This window comes from Notamacropus eugenii, chromosome 4 (genome assembly GCF_028372415.1).
Source record: "Notamacropus eugenii isolate mMacEug1 chromosome 4, mMacEug1.pri_v2, whole genome shotgun sequence".
NCBI classification, from domain to species: domain Eukaryota; kingdom Metazoa; phylum Chordata; class Mammalia; order Diprotodontia; family Macropodidae; genus Notamacropus; species Notamacropus eugenii.
In genome coordinates, this window is record NC_092875.1 from 456,459,850 (window position 1) to 456,463,800 (window position 3,951).

The window sequence follows — 3,951 nt, forward strand, 5'->3', positions numbered from 1 at the left end:
AGCTTTTCTGTCTCATTTCTTTTCAGGCTATTTTTCTTATTATCATAGGCTCATTTTTAAAATGAAATTTGCACAGTGCAACTTCTGGGGAGCTTATAGTATCTCTCTGTAAGCAGTAGAATATGATTGTGAATATGATTCAAGGTATGGTGGCCTTGTGTGTCATGAGCACTATCTTCCATAGAACTTTCTCCCCAAACTTATATTTTCAAAAAAAAGAAGAATAAAAATCTATTATATATAATTGTACTTTACCAACAAAAGGAAGCACTGCATAACATCTGAATTTGCAAGCAAACCTATTTTTTTTTCTCCTAGATCATTTTGACAAGAAACCAAACAAATAGTGGACAGCTCTAAGTCCTTTCACCCACTGTCCTCTGGCCTCTACTCATAATGAAAGAGATAAAATCTTTAAAATCCATTTCCCCTTCTAAATCTGATTTGTCTATATGATGAAAGTGGGCTAGGGATATTCATGCTTTTGCTGATGGTGGCAAGAAGAGGGGTAGAGTAACTATACCTCAGAGACTATCTAATACCAACTCCTACTATTCCAGATACTTATCATTTCTGCTTTTTCAATTTCTCCTATCCGCATCTATTTCCTGTCCATAAACTTAGTTGGCCAGCCTGTCTTATCTAATGGAAAAGACTTTTCTTCCATTATTATGTTAACCCAATGAATTAACTCTACCGTCATCCTTTATTACAATTTCTCAGATTTAGAGTCTGAGAAGCCCTATTCCAAGCTCCCTTTCTTCCTTCCCATTAGAATGGACATCTGTTCATCCACCATCCCTCAGCCCAGTTCTCCACTCTGGAACAATCTTAACAGTTCAACTTAACCAAGCTTGGCCTTATCAAGGGATGAGGCCCTGTGTGTTAATCTTGCTACATTGTGACCTGCTGATGCAGCAGAAATATTCATTATAAATATATTATTTAATTAGGAACAATTATCTGAAATTATCTACCATAGCAAATTCTATCAATAACATGATTATATATTTTAAGTCTGTTTTTGTGGGTAGATATGTTCCCACAAGGATCCAGTACAACGAATAATGTTGAAGCAACCAGTCTGCTTTTTCTTTATTGAAATTGATATGACTGAAAAAAAGGATATATAATTTTCACTTTTAAATTGTATGATAGTCCCCCCTTTTTTTTCCTGGTACCAAAGGTACCACCTAAAGCAAGATGCACAGCTATACTCCACAGGTAAGGGACACTAAGGAAACATATCCATACTAAGGATAGAGAGATTTAGAGTACTTCGTAGAGCAACGCCTCTCCTTCCTTGTGAATGCAGCCATTGCATTATCACTGTCTAATAAGCACTAACATATTTTGCAGACACTTTTCTACCTTCAACAGAAATCCCTAATGTACAAACACCCACCCCCCCAAAACATAAACAAATGGGAAGATGAACCTCAGTGCTGTCCCTTTGGTAAAATGAACATTGTCACTGTGAGCTGCCTTCAATGAATTTCTGACCTTTGGCATTCATTGAGGAACGAACTGTCTACTCCCAAAGCCCAATGCAGACCATGTCTTTGTCCCCAGTTCCTGACTGGAATCCTATCAGACATCATCAATAACTTCTGCTCTTTTAAGAATATACCTTACAAATTAAGCTAGATCAAGAGATTTTCTCCAGTGACTTGCAAACAAGTGTATGTGTGTAGTCTGACTTTTCATTTTGATCAAGAAGGTTAGGAATGGTAATTCATTCTTTCTCCCTAGATGGTCCAAGAATATTTTGCATAAGCTATATGCCTGGTACTCTAAAGAGGAAAACAAACATGTTCCTTGGATTCAAACGGCAAATATTTGAAATTCAGAAAGTTGTTTCCAAGTACTGTGGAAATTGGATGCTTAGTATGAAGTCATGATTTTTTCAGTCACATTTTGTTCAAAAAGAAATAAATATATATATAAATCCCATTGTTTATGCAAAGTGTGCTTATAAAGCTCTTAAATAGCTTGTGAAGTAAGGAGCAACACACAATGGAACTTGGGAGAAAGGAGCAGGAACTATGACTTAAAGGAGCAGGGGGTATTATATAATGACTCATAGCAGGATCTGCATTCGGTTTATGTCAGCAGTCATAAGGCACCAATCTGGGGTTAATTTTTGTTGTTTGTTGTTTGTTTTGTTATTTTTTTGTTTTGTTTTGTTTTGGGTATTTTTTTAGTATTTATTGTTAGGCCTCACGTCCCACCTTAATGTTCTTCATCGCTGATATCTTCCAAATCCTTAAAATAGGGCAGCCGCCTATCACGTACTTCTTCTTCACTAGATACAACCTCCAATTCCTCCCTCCTCCCTTTCGGTAAACGTCTTCGTTCATATTTATCCAGATAATCATCAAAGCCCTGTCCAGGAAGCCAGAGATCTTCCTCATTAGATGGGTCCACAACCTCAAAGCTCTCTTCGCTGGGAACATCATCTAATTCCTCCTCCGGCTCCAGGTCTTCACTTGTCAGGTCCTCGTACCCTCCAAATTTGTTTGACAATTTGCTGAAGAAATTCATGACCTTTGAATTGTTCTTATACCTGCCCATGGTTTCTGGATACCGGGCCACATCCTGGAATGCCTGCATGACTTCTTCATCTTGCATGGCTGCAAGAATTTCTGGGTCACCAAGAATTTCGTTGAGCACTGATTTCCCAGGTATACTACGCATTCTCCTTCTCATCCTAGGAATTTCTCCAAGAAAAAATTGGAAGGGAGCAAAGTGAGCCGCCATTCTCCTGTCTTCTTCCTCTTGTTTGGCTTTATCATACTCTTCTCGAGCCTTCCTCATCCTTTCCACCCTTTCTCTGTACTTTCGTTCTTCGCGTCTTTGTTCACGTTTCTTTTGGCGGAGCTCTCTTTTTCGCCGATGTTCTTGGATCCTCTGGATCCTTGGTTGAATATCCTGAAGCACAGCATTGGCATCTTCATCAAAGTCCAGTTTACAAGACAAGGACAGATCCTGGCCTGCCTCCTCCCAGTGGCCCAGAAGTCTGTGTGCTTTCCCTCTCCATTTGTAAGGTTCAGCTGTATGGGGGTTGAGATCAATTGCCTTGCTACAGTCTCGGATGGCAGCATTTGGCTTCTGCAGTTCAATAAAGATGCTGGCTCTTAGGGTATACAAAATGGCCAGCCAAGGATTCAATCTGATGGCATCTGTGAATAGCTCAAGGGCTTTCTGGTATTCCCCATTATGGAGGGCATCGAGCCCCTTCACCTTCATCTCGTTGGCCTGATCGATCATCTCATCAGTTACCTCTGCAGTTGCATCTCCCATTTCCTGAGGGCAGTCCAGGTCGTCTACAATCACTCCTTCGTTATCAAGTTCCAGATCACTTTCCTCTGTTTCCACATCTTCTTTCTTGATGTATTCCTCCCATTTCTTTCTTTCTGCCTCCCCTCCCTTGAACCTGTCGTCTGATCTCATTTTTCTTGGAGTAGAGGGTATCCTCCCACCCAAGCTCTCCACCCACTCCCGCAGGAAGCGCAGCTCCTCGCTGTACAGTCGGGCTGGGTCTTGTTGGCATAATTTGACAAAGGCCCGGAGCTTGCTGGTGTCCATGGCAGGGGGAGTTGGGGAGGGGAGAGGGACGCGGGGCGCTGGCTAGGACTTTGGCGTTGGCGTTGGCGTTGGCTGGGCAAAGGGGGGGCGGGGGCTGCACAGGAGCCTCGCGCTGGGGTTCTGAAGCGCCGCGGGACTCTCGTGGTGCAGACGGACAGACCCCTGCAGGAAGGATGGGAGGAGAGCGGCCCATGGCCCCCACCATTGCCATTTGTGGGGCAGGAGGGTTCGGTATTTTGAAGTAATACTTCTGTCTCGGGTGCTGAAGCAGCTTAGGAGCCAGTAAGCCGGTGTGTGAGCTCTCCCTCAGGCACGCAGTAGATGCGGAAAGTCCGGGAGAATAATTTTGTATCTCGGTGTCCC

General features: G+C 42.5%; 1 pseudogene across 1 annotated transcript; it reads right to left on the reverse strand.

Annotated features, from left to right (window-relative positions):
- Positions 1-1,065: 1,065 nt before the first annotated feature.
- On the reverse strand, positions 1,066-3,697 carry LOC140501985 (hsc70-interacting protein pseudogene; annotated as a pseudogene). Its single transcript, XR_011966472.1, has one exon. The product of XR_011966472.1 is annotated as a hsc70-interacting protein pseudogene (transcript).
- Positions 3,698-3,951: the final 254 nt, after the last annotated feature.